The sequence below is a fragment of the Periplaneta americana genome, chromosome 8, assembly GCF_040183065.1.
Source record: "Periplaneta americana isolate PAMFEO1 chromosome 8, P.americana_PAMFEO1_priV1, whole genome shotgun sequence".
Taxonomy (NCBI): Eukaryota; Metazoa; Arthropoda; class Insecta; order Blattodea; family Blattidae; genus Periplaneta; species Periplaneta americana.
Window position 1 is genome coordinate 72501503 of NC_091124.1, and position 13694 is coordinate 72515196.

The window sequence follows — 13694 nt, forward strand, 5'->3', positions numbered from 1 at the left end:
TTGGCGGCGAAACTCCCTACGAGCAGCTTATGCGCATTGACCAATTAGATGATACGATTTAACAACAACCTCGTTGCTCACCAGTCCAATGCTCTAACAAATAGGCTAACCAATGACAATGAATCTAAGGCTACTAAAATAATTCATATATTGTACTACAACAAAATTGAAATCTCCCCTTTCTTTGGTCCACCTTGTATTACCAAATGATGAAATATGAGTGGAACGGAGAAAAATTCTCTCCGGCACCGGGATTTGAACCCGGGTCTTCAGCTCTACGTGCTGATGCTCTATCCACTAAGCCATACCGGATTCGCATCCCTATGTCGGATCGAATCCTCTCTTGGGTGGCCTAACCTCATGCACTGCGTCATAGATGTATGACAGTGACACAATGTCTACACATGTGCAGAGGTGCACTCGTTATGAGTGATTAAGTGGCCGGGATCCGACGGAATAAGCGCCGTCTTAAATCACTAAGTGATTATTCGCATATCATATATTATTATACCGCGTCTGGCTGCGAAACCAGGTGGCCCGGGTTCGATTCCCGGTCGGGTCAAGTTACCTGGTTGAGGTTTTTTCCGGGGTTTTCCCTAAACCCAATATGAGCAAATGCTGGGTAACTTTCGGTGTTGGACCCCGGACTCATTTCACCGGCATTATCACCTTCATCTCATTCAGACGCTAAATAACCTTAGATGTTGATAAAGCGTCGTAAAATAACGTACTATATTATTATGATGACCTAAGAACATATATTTCCGTACAGATAGTCTGCGTCATCATATGATGAAAGATGAGTGGTACGGAGAAAAATTCTCTCCGGCACCGGGATTTGAACCCGGGTCTTCAGCTCTACGTGCTGATGCTCTATCTGCTATCCACTAGCATAAAATTGTGAATTCATATTGCATTACTAACATCCTTGTTCAACCGTGCCTTAGCCAGCTAAACGACGGTCTTTTACCTCAGCGACCGGAGATCGATCCCGGTACAGTGGCAGGTTTTCTTCGAGTACTTAGCTTTTCCATATTAATTCATTCCGCCATTGCTTCATCATTCATATATCATCGCCCCCACGGTATGCGACAGACTAGCCTACTTTCATAATGCCCATTTGTCTATAGAAGGGGCTTCATACCTGATCGATTAAAAGTGTCCAAAACAAGGTTGAAGAAGAATGCGTATTTTATTTTTGTTCATGCAGCAAAACTATAGAAATTACTTCATAAACTTGTTTTAAATAAAAATAGTGTACAAAGAAATTCAATGCTTTATTTTAGAACGACGAACCTTGCAAAACGCTTTGAGAGGGCGATGAAAGTTCAGTCTCCGCAAATTATGAAAGGACCCGAGAAACTGTCTGCATACTGATGACGATTTAATTATTCAAGAAGCGAAGCTCGAATATTTTAATTGCTTCTAGTCATCTGTTTTCAGGCCTTATATCTGGTTTTTACTCTCTCTCTATCTCTGTAAAAGCTCACATCATTAGAAGTTGGAAAGTAATTTGTACTTCGCTTTGGGATCATTAGGCCTACTAACCTCATCCCCCAATTCCAATATTCACTACTCGTATCAAAATCATTGTCATTTTCTACTTAAAGGATTGGACATTTCGGCCCACTCCGTCATTATTTTGTGATTATTGTTAACCAATATTACACATCACGAATTAAGAAAATTCCCCGGTCATGTGATCAACATAGCAGAAGTTCATGCGCAAGATAGTGCAATACAAATACAACTTAGAGAACACATAACACGTTGATAATGCATGAAGATAAATCTCAAGATTTAGAATATGGTTTGATAAATGCCGGAAATGCATTAGGGTTTAAAAAATAGTAGGCTACATTTTGTACCGGTACCGCTGGTAGGATATGTTTGAAAAGAAGCAACACTTGCATGACCGTAATAATATAATAAATGTACTATTATAGATACCGGTACTAGACTAATGCGAAAATCATAAAATCTCCTTTTGTTTTTGACAGGTTACTTAAGAAAACCTTTTGATTGTAGTTGAATAGTTTTCTGATTACTCCGAAGCGAAGTTTTTCCCACTTCACAGTATTAACTGATTACAAATATTATGCTGTGTATTTAAATACTTCAATTATTTTTCGTGAGTGCATCAAAATAAATGACTTTCTTCTTTTGAATTAAATCCACAAGTCAGCGCGAAACTCTATAAACACATTCAGCTGTGCATAATGCAGTAAATGTATTAATTTACTTACATCTTTCAGTGTGCTGAAGATTGGGACGTAGAGCCTTAAGGGACGGTTTGCTTCGATATAATAATAATAATAATAATAATAATAATAATAATAATAATAATAATAATAATAATAATAATAATAATAATAATAATAATAATAATAATAATAATAATTATTATTATTATTATTATTATTACTTATTTATTTATTTATTTATTTAATCTGGCAGAGCTAAGGCCAGTAGGCCTTCTGTTCCGCCCAGCCAGACTCTAATTCTAATTGAATACAATTGCTTACATAATTATTACATTAATATCTAGACCATAAGAAACATTAAAGTAAATAATGAAAGTTGGATAAGTAATGTTAGTGTGACAATAATAAACATTGGTAAGAAATAGTTGTTATAATAATAATAATAATAATAATAATAATAATAATAATAGTAATAATAATAATAATAATAATAATAATAGTAAAATATAATAATATACAGAGTGCCATTATTTTCACTGATAATTGTTCATGTCATAAGGAAGAAAAAATGTCCTCAATTTTTTTCTAATTGCAATATTTAACTAATTATTGAAGTTTACAATATTAAGCGTTTGGCAACGTTGCTGGACGGGGAGGAGGGAGTATACAAGTACACGGTACAGCTCAAGCGGTTACAGACATACCGGTACAAAACAGATGCTCTGTTCTGATGAAGGGGCGGACCGTTGTTTACATAAAACGAATAGCAAATACAAACTTTCAATCTCATTAATAGAACTTTATGCTAAATTTCCATTTTATTTAACAATATTTGAAATATTGGTCTATTTTTATTGTACGTCCAAAAAATAAACAATAATGGTTTACTGCACAAAATCACACGAACTTTTTTTTAAATGCAACATTTTAATATCTCCCGCTTCCATAAAGCAGTACCATTTTTTTTTTTAATTTCTGTTTGTGTGATTTTCGAAACGAGGTAAGAGACTCCTAATTTATAATAATCGTTGAGAAACAGCTACAAAAGTTCTCCGATTAGGTAAGCTTCATTGCGGAAAACATTGACAGTACTACTTCTTGCCTCACTTGAATTTCGACGACTTTCTCCATAAATTAATAACATATGATATTCCTAAACTGTTAATGTCATTGTAAGTTGTTTATTGAATATCCTGTACTAAATTGTCATCCGCTTGGGAGTATACCTATAGACAGGGAGCTTGAAATCTGCTGACTCATACTTACGTCTGTGCAGAGTGCTGCCTGCTGAACAAGTTGCCACGTCTCTCACGCCACAATATTAACAAATTTAAGCATGTAATTTTATTTAATTTCACGAAAACGTAATAGAACATACAAATATGTATTCAAACTAATATTAACTCTTTGCTAGATATACCTACTCATGTAATTGTTTTCGTAATTTTACTAACGATATAAGCAATATAACGCGAATAAAATAAGAGAAGAAATATTTTTTTCTGGGAAAACTATCAAGTTTCGACCCTATGTTGTATGAACATTTTTTTGATTCTGTAGACCGTCCCCGACGATTGAAAGGACGGCACTTATACCACTAACACCCGTATATTTTTAAAAACTATTGTGCATCTTGACTTAGTTTGTCTTTTCTTCATGAAACTGTTTACCTAGTATATCAGACAGTATTCTTCTACGTTCTAACTATCCTCAAGTTTTATTATGGGCTACTTATACGATACCCTCCCAAAAGCATTTTAAAAGTAAAGAAATGAAGCAATCATATTCCTTGTAAAATTTATTTTGGCTGTCTTCATATTTATGTAAAGAATTTGTTCAATTTGCAATTACCTTGTATTTTTTCTACATTTTTCTTTGATTAGTAAATTATTGCTTTTGTAATGTACTAACATATACGTATTTATTTTTACTTGAAACTTACGAAAACTGGCATGATCACATGTTGACAAACTTGATGCATGTTTATCTATTTGTTGAACCTCGAAATGATTTCACGTCATCAATTTGAATTAAAATTGCGCGGATCTATTTTTTTTTCTGAGTGTAACCGAGTGAAGGCTGCATAAAATGATATTATTTATTTATTTATTTTTTTTCCAAACTGTTTTTCTTCTCTCTGGGCTGCTACATTTTTGCGGAATTTTCTTTCTGTTCGCTTATTCAGTAAGAATTCGCAATAGACAAACAATTAGTGTGTTCAATTTCATTTTTATTTTATTTTAATATTCTTTCATAAAGGGCACCATTCACTTGCTCTCCCCCAGGGGGCAGAGAATTAGTAATCATGGCCCATGTCTGTGCAAAAAAGCGACGGAACGGACAAAATGGACGTATTCCTCAATATTTCAGATTATAGTAAAAAAAAACTATTTATAGCAAGTTGTAATATAACTACAAATATGCTTCACCTTTCATTGTCATTATACCGAGTAATGAAACAAAATCTTCCGGCGTAAATAATATAAAAATAGTCAAAACAAAACAGACCTTTACTTTGACTCATTTCATAAGGCTTATCAATTGACAGAATTATAATGAAGGGAAGATTGTTGTTAAGGTGTGTGAAAAACGAGAAAAAAATTGCCTGAAAGCAGCTCGGCATACATTTGATTTTAATGAACATACGTTTTTCAAATTTTTTGTGCTGAATTAGGGAGCTTTTAGCTGTTGAATGGACCTAGAATAGTTGCCATCTAGTTCTTGTAAGACAGAAATATTTTGTTTAATATTAAAGTTTTTTTAGAGTACCGTAACACAAAATGGCATTGGTCCACGTTAATTAAGATAGGAATATGACTTTTCCTCGTATATTAATAAATACATATTAATCGCATTCAAATAATTATTTTAAGGTAACTCAAAAGATGTCTGATTTATGCGAAACGAAATTCGTTGCTGAAAAAAATAATTTTTTACAACTTGAAAAATTGGTACAAATTAGACATTTTCTGAGTTACCTTAAAATAATTGCATGAATATAACTAATATGTATCTATTAACATACCCTGAAAATTTCATAATTTCATCTTTATCTTAATTAGTTTCTGAGAAATGTGCAGCAATGTCATTTTGTGTAACGATTCTCTAAAAAAATTTAATATATAAAAAAAGGATTTTTAGTCTTACAAAGAACTATGGAAACTATTCTAGGTGACTCAATAGTCAAACGTTCCATCATGCAGTACAAAAAGTTTCAAAAAACTATGTTCATTACAACCAAATCTATGCCGAGCTGTTTTTACGAATTTTTTTTTCTCATTTTTCACACCTTATCAACCATCTCCTCTTTAAATTAAATTGCAAAGTTTTACATTCAGAGGAATTATGTTACAATTAATGGTATCAAAGAGATTTCCTATGGACCTTGCAGTGGAAGAAATGAAAAACAAACTGCTGTATATACTGTTGAACATTCTAAGGTTTTAGAAGTATATACATTTAATGGAAAAGGCACTATTTCAGAAAACAAAACAAAGTACGTACCAACTTTCACAATGCAAGATTACGTTTAGAGCTGAATTGTTACCCTGAGAAACTTTTTTTTCTATTACAACGCTTCAGAAGTTGAAAAATATAATGAAACAATTCGACAATGTTTTAAATGCCAGGCTTATGAACATTTGAGTAATATTGTTGCCGTTACATGTACGAACTGTAGCAGTGAGGCTCATCACAAATGAAGAGTCCACTGCAAGAATGATGGATGTCATTTGGAATACATTTGCAGGAGAAGCAATTGAAAGTTTGAAATGCTTAGCGCTCAAAGCTTAACTGTGATTTTCCGATCATTACTGGACAATGACTATCAGTGTTAATGTCATATAACTCTCTATGTACATTCTATATGTCTTAAGCTATGCATTGACAGTCTTGGTTTATTTTCGATAAGAAAGTGACATCCATAATTTTTGCAGTGGACTCTTCAAATATAAATGTAAAATGAGGTTATAAATGTGCCAATTGAAATTAGACCATCAGCTAATTCGGAGCAAATTCAAAACGACAGAGGAAGAATCCATCACGGATAAAATAAACCTATTAAATATCTCTCGGTATGAGGCAAAGACAATTATTTCTGAGGCTACTACTTACGCCCAAATCCTTCAAAATTACATACTGTACATACATACAGATTTCTAAATTCTCATCCTTTCAGTGTTCTGCTAAAACCAATACCAGATCCAATACCATACGTTGATAATTTCAAGTACACAGATCTCTCGCCAACAAAAGGAAATCTTCCGACTCGGATCCAAACAGACAATAAACGCGTAATTAAGATTATAATGAAATCAAGATTGTATGCAGACCTATGTACAGGAAGAACAACCTATGGTATATCATGTTCGTCAATATACTATGACGGTAAACTCTCACAGTTACAAGGGAACATTCTCTACCTATGAACAGCGATTTCAATAAAAATTCTCACAATTGCTAAGTTTGAGTCAGTAAATAATCTGGTAATATTCATTCACCTAGCTTTTTCCTCATCAAAGAAATATAACGTGTTTAAATACACGTCTTATACGCGGCTCTTACACGCAACTAATACTGTCACTGTACTGGCTGCTCACCTGCCTAGCAACGCAGCGCCACTCGAAAACCTATTACTTGCTAGAAACTGTATCGAAATAATCACTCACTACGATTTTAAGAAACGTTGTTTGTTATGTAGACACACATCAACCCCGTATACAATAAAATAGTTTTATTATCTACATATACCTGAATCATTATCCTCTGTGATAATGTGGCTCGTTACGAAAATGTCAGGGCAGAGGGTCCTTTTGCAGTACAAAAATGTCACAACAGCTGGTTCCTCACATCCAGGCGTTTCACAAATACTATTTCCAGTACGCAGAATTGTTTGGAGAACATTACTGAAATCGTTTACGTCCTTTTGTGTCGCATATCCACATTTCTGTCAAGCATATACAGTACCAGCACGTCTCGGAGTTCGGGTGAACAGAACTGATGATACACAACAGAATGCATTTTTAGGATAAAGATTCTATCATGTAAATTTTCTGCCGATTCCTGAGTAATGAGTTTGGACCTGAAATCTTCTACTCTACGAATCACAAGCTTATAATGTCTAAAGAAAATAAACTTCTTCTTCTTCTTCTTCCCTTCAAGTATTAGACCAAATGGCCTGTTACGATCTCACAGTTGAATTTTCAATCCAGCGCTTCTTTGGACGACCGAGAGATCTCTTCCCGTTTAGACGATAGTGGAGCATGACTTTTGGGATTCTATCTCTACCTATGCATGCGATGCAGATGATTTATCCAGTTGTTCTGATAATGTTTTACGTGATTAATTACAGGTTCTAAGTTGTAATTCTTCCATTACATCTTCATTGTATTTGTGATCCCATTTCGTATATCCCGCTGTATATCTCATAAATTTCATTTCATTAGCCGTTATTCTGCTTTCGTCTTTCTTCCTCAATGTCCATGCCTCACTGCCGTAACAAAGTACAGGTCTCGCCAAGGTCTTGTGAAGGCGAATTCGAGTATGCCTTTGTACTAGGGAAGGTTTCATAATGGTGTTAATTATTCCCAATGCTTTGGTGTATTTAGAAATTTTCTGTGAAATGTCTGCTTCATCGAAAAAAGATAATGTGTATCCGAGATATGTAAAATAATTTATCCTTTCTAATATTTTTGAATCTAAACATATTTCGCTAGGAACAGGGTATTTTCCGCAGAAGGCCATAATTTTATTTTTTTCTTTATTGATTTTCATATCATCTAATGACTGTATAAACCGCGTTATTTTGGCTAGGATAATTTCCATACTTACAGTTTTTCCTGATATTTATCCTGAATCAGGTCAAATAGTTCATAAGCGAAAGACTGATCATCAATACCGTCTTCCTGTAGTTTACTGAATGTTTTAATCGACTAGATTCTTTAGAATGTAAATGATATTAACTGTATTAATAGATCTCATTTTTAGAAACTAAAATAGTGAAATAAAAGCAAATACTCTCACATACCCGAATTAGGACTGCGCACAAACATAATAATTCTTATGGATGCGTCCAAACTAAATTTGTCTCATCACTTTTGTTATTCTTCAAAACGTACATGCTATATACAACCACTTCTTTCATAACACCACTTCCACATGATTCATCAGAAGACACTAACATACAACTCACAGTACAACTGCAATCCCGTCTCAAATGCACAAGGTTAGACGTGATTTGAAGGTCACATACCGGTACGTACAGTACGAACGAATTCATAGCATGCTGCGTTGCGTGTAAGAGCGGCAAATAAGACGTGTAATTCAACAATTTATATTTCTTTAATGAGGGAAAAGCTAGGTGAGTGACTATTATCAAATTATTTACTGACTCAAACTTAGCAATTGTGAGAATTTTTATTGAAATCGCTGTTCATAGGTAGAGAATGTTCCCTTGTTAGTATAAAAGTAAGGGAATTAAGTTTTCAAGTCTTTATAGTATATCGAAATTATGATATATTGAAAAAACTCAAATTAGGAAAGAAAGTACTTCATTTCACTTAAAAAATTCACAACTCCATATAAACTTATAGATGCGTCCAAACTAAATTTAACGTCTCATCACATTTGTTATTCTTCAAAACGTACATGCTATATACAACCACTTCTTTTCATAACACCACTTCCACATGATTCATCAGAAGACACTAACGTACAACTCTCAGTACAACTGCAATCCCCTTTCAAATACACAAGGTTAGACATGATTTGAAGGTCACAAACTGGTACGTACAGTACGAACGAATTCATAGCATTTTGTGTTGCGTGTAAGAGCGGCGTATAAGACGTGTAAATCAACAAGTTATACAGATGCATCATTTTATTTTTACTTCAATTTTTATTGTACCCGAGTTTTTGAATGTACTTTATTCCCACCCCTTCTACTAATGAAGTTCAACCGTCCTCCACACAGATCCAAGACCGCATATACAGTCATAGTAGCCTTACGGTCATAGTAAACAGTACGTTCCAAAAATGTGTTCGCGCTTTCCAGTGACGAAAGAGCTTTCAATATTGAATCATTTTCGCACAGGTACTGTCGTCCATTTGCCTACGTCGTATCCCGGTTTCCCCCACCCGCTTTTATTCGCCAGCTAGTGGTTGGGCTATCTCTTTTCTGAGAAAATTAATTTCTGTTAGGAATTGGACGTCTACGTAATATTATACAACTGTTTAGAATAACTTAAATAAAAGGGCCTCGTTAAGTAATTAATGATTTCCTCCCTTTCTATGACTCTACGACCCTACGACATAACCACTTGGACGGACAGTAGATAGCATGTCTGAGTAATTTTATCTTTTCGGGTCGGGCAGAAGTGAAGATTGAATTTGCAGTACGTAAGGTACTCTTTTATAGAGTAGGTACAGAATTATTTCAACATGAGTTACTAGTACGAAGGACGAAACTGCTAATTGAAATTAGATACAATAGTCTATAGTGCGATAATATGCACATTAGAACTGAAGCCTGTATCGAAATGAACGGCCACCATTTTCAAAAATGTGTTTAAATATCCATATTATGATTATTTTTCAATTTAACTTCATTCTCTATATTGTACGCTAGTGTGCTGCAGACAGTATAATATACACTGCATAATGAATACTCGAAATGGACAAGCTCAGTTCGTGAGTAAAAACACTCACTGTTAATACTGTACTGTATTTTGATTAAACAAAAACCTAATGAAAATGATCAAACTCAAAAGCGCAATATTTCCTAGTTTACGTAAATGGGTGAACTACTTTTCTTCCCTCCTACACCTAGTAAAGTGATTTGTTTGTATATTACCCAGTATCATCGAACTCCAATCGTGGAAGGGGGGTAGGAAACGGCGTTAATCCAGAGGTATAGCCAAGTTAATATTAAAATTTTAGTAAAAATAAAATGATGTCCCTGTATTTCTTTAATGAGAGAAAAGCTAGGTGAGTGACTATTACCAGATTATTTACTGACTCAAACTTAGCAATTGTGAAATTTTTATTAAAATCGAAGTTCATAGGTAGAGAATGTTTACTTTTTAGCATAAAAGTAAGGGAATTAAGTTTTCAAGTCTTTATAGTATATCGAAATTATGATATATGGAAAAAAATCAAATTAGGAAAGAAACTACTTCATTTCACTTAAAAAAATTCATAACTCCATATAAACTTAACGTTAAACATAATATTTAACAGAACCAAAATGAAATTGAAAAGTTTTCGATTTTTTTTATCTTGGGGATTTAATTGAAGTGAATTTTTATGGCAGGCAGAGTAACTATCTCATGCCCCCATGTTTTAAATTGCTACCAGTGCACTTCATTAGAACCATGGATCCAGCTTCGAAGCCGTTATCCCTGAGAACTTACACTATATTTATTTACCCTATTTTCATATTACAAGGTTTTAATGTAAGAAATTAGCAAGTTCTTTGTAATAGTAGAAGAGAAAGTGTGGGAGAAGGGAAGAGGTCGGTCATAGTGCTGAAACCCTAAGTTCACTGCACTGTTTCACGGCGGTGTTGCTGTCCTATAAAGCCTACGGTTGGACCTCCCCTAGCTTGAAGTCTTTTTCACTTGCGTAGCATGCTGCGTATGTAACGACTGTTTCATCTCTCATCCAGTGATTCAGAAAGATCTCTGAGTGTTTGTCTGGACATTCACTCTCCCCCGAATTATTCTCTGCAATACACTCCATATACAGGGACATCATTTTATTTTTACTAACATTTTTAATATTAACTTGGTTATATCTTTAGAGAACAGGAAACACAGTTTGCTACCCCTTCCACGACTGTAGTTCGATGACACTGACGTAAAACACAAACAAATCACTTTACTAGGTATAGGAGGGAAGAAAAGGAGTTCATCCATTTATGTAAAGTAGGGAATATCGCAATTTTGAGTTCGATAATTTTCATTAGGTGTTTGTTTAATCAAAATACAGTACTGTATTAAGAATAAGTGTTTTTACTCACGAACTGAGTTATCCATGCGAACGTATTCATTATGTAGTGTACAGTATACTGTCTACAACACATTAGTGTACAATATAGAGAATGAAGTTAAATTGAAAAATAATCAAAATGTGGATATTTAAACACAGTTTTGAAAATGGTGGCCGTTCATTTCGATACAGGCTTCAGTTCTTTTGTGCATATTATCGCACTATAGACTATTGCATGTAATTCTAATTGCCAGTTTCGTCCTTCGTACTAGTAACTCATGTTGAAATAATTCTGTACCTACTCTATATAAGAGTACCTTACGTACTGTAAATTCAATCTTCACTTCTGCCCGACCCGCACAGATAAAATTACTCAGACATGCTATCTACTGTCCGTCCAAGTGATTATGCCGCACAATCGTAGAAAGGGGGAAAATCACGTGACAATTAATTAAAGAGGCCTTTTTATTTAAATTATTTTAAACAGTTGTATAATATTACGTAAACGTTCAATTCCTAACAGAAATTAATGTTTTCAGAAAAGAGCTAAGACACCCAGCCTTTAGAGAGGGGTGAGCAGAAACAGATGGGGGGAAATCGGGATGCGACGTAGACAAACGGACAGTACCTGTGCGAAAATATGATTCAATATTGAAAGCTCTTTAATCACTGGAAAACGCGAACATATTTCTGGAAAGTACTATACTCACTAACTCAGTACTGTTTATTATATGCGGTCTTGGTTCTGTGTGGACGACAGTTAGAACTTCATTAGTAGAAGGGGGTGGGAGTGAACTACATTCAAAAACTCAGGTACAATAAAAATTGAAGTAAAAATAAAATGATGTCTCTGTATTATGTCTACATATCAAACTGAAAATGGTTTAAATTATATGGTCGTACAGAATCTGTAATACGCACGATTAATATCGTTCTTTTGTCCGCCACTAAGTCTGCCGTGTTTACTTAGGCCTATGAGCATAACCGCGTGCGTTTTCTGTCTTAAATAGGAGGCTTGAAGCACAAGTTAACTGTTTATTTTTCCGGCCATTTCTGAGCATGAGAGCACCTGAGCTCGCTCGTTTCACGGTCAGACATACTAACCGTTACTCCACAGCAGAGGGTTGGAACATATTCCAAAAATTTGAAAACAATTTCACTCAGTATCTATCTGGCAATCATGTGTAACATTAAAAGGAAGAGCTACTCTCTAGAAGACACATATTTAAATAAGTTGAGGCAAATTCTAATAAAACAAAAACTGAAATTGCAAATGATATGTAATAAACAAGCATAATATAAGAAAATAATATAAAATTAAGGTATCTTAAAGTTGGAGTTCATTATTGAAGAAATAATTTCATAGCAAGTTTCTGCCCAACTGCAGGTCTTTCATTGCAAACCCAGCATTCTCCAATCTCTATTTTCTGCTTCTCTTTCAGTCTCCGCATATGATCCATATGTATACCAGCACTCTCAATGTTTTCCCTATAAAGGGCAATTTAAGAAAATAAAATGTTTATTCCTTAATATACCCAGGGGTAATGTAAAACTAAAAATCTTTTATTGAAATCACAACAACAATAAAACAAAATAATTATTTACAAAAGAAAATCTATTTTCCGATTAAAAAAAAATATTAGCACATTATATTAATGCATATAATAGGTTTCTGTAATATATTTTCAGCATCCTGTATGCAAGCCATTAGCATGGATGACAGCTTCCAGACGTCTCGGCATTGAATGAACCAAATTTCTCGTCGTTTCAGGGGAAATTTCAGATCAAACATCCAAGAACCCTCATAAGGGGAGTCTGTACTGCCTATCCCAGCAGTGTAAATTTCATCTAATTTAGGTGCATTTTTCTCAGGACTTACATAAGATACATATTTGAAATTTTTAGGGGTTATTCTTCAAGTATTATTGTAACAGGCTAAAATTATGGTCTTTATCTTTTATTACTCTGCTTTACATTGATGAGATGGCAGTACAGACTCCCCTTAAACTCTTCTTTATTAGATGGACGGCGCTTGGCTCTTTCCCTTCCAAGATATTCCCACAAATATTCAATATCCATATTTCAAATGAAGAGTTCGCGGGAAAAACTATGAATGTCAGTTTTCTTAAGGTTGATGTCATTATCTAATTCAATGGATCACTGAGAAATTTAATGTTGTTCTTATGAAAAATGGTAAAAAGAAGAATTATCACCACAAATACAGTAATCCTTTCCTTTATTTTCTATAGAAACAACACTACATCTTGCAGTTATAGACTCAATTAGATCATTATGTAATCCTTAACAGAAATGTGACATTCATAGTTTTTCCCGCGAACTCTTCAAATGCTTCTAGTCGCCTCTCTTCACTTCGTCGTGATGTCCATGTTTCTGCAGCATACAATGCAATACTCCACATAAAGCACTTCACTAGTCTCGTTCTCAGTTCTTTTTCCAGAAGTCCGTAGAAGATGCTCCTTTTTCTATTAAAATCTTCAGTTGTGC

General features: G+C 34.3%; 1 non-coding gene across 1 annotated transcript; it reads right to left on the bottom strand.

Moving 5' to 3' along the window:
* Positions 1–240: 240 nt before the first annotated feature.
* Positions 241–312, bottom strand: TRNAY-GUA (transfer RNA tyrosine (anticodon GUA)). Its single transcript has one exon. It is a non-coding gene; the product is annotated as a tRNA-Tyr (tRNA).
* Between the last annotated feature and the right edge of the window lie 13382 nt (positions 313–13694).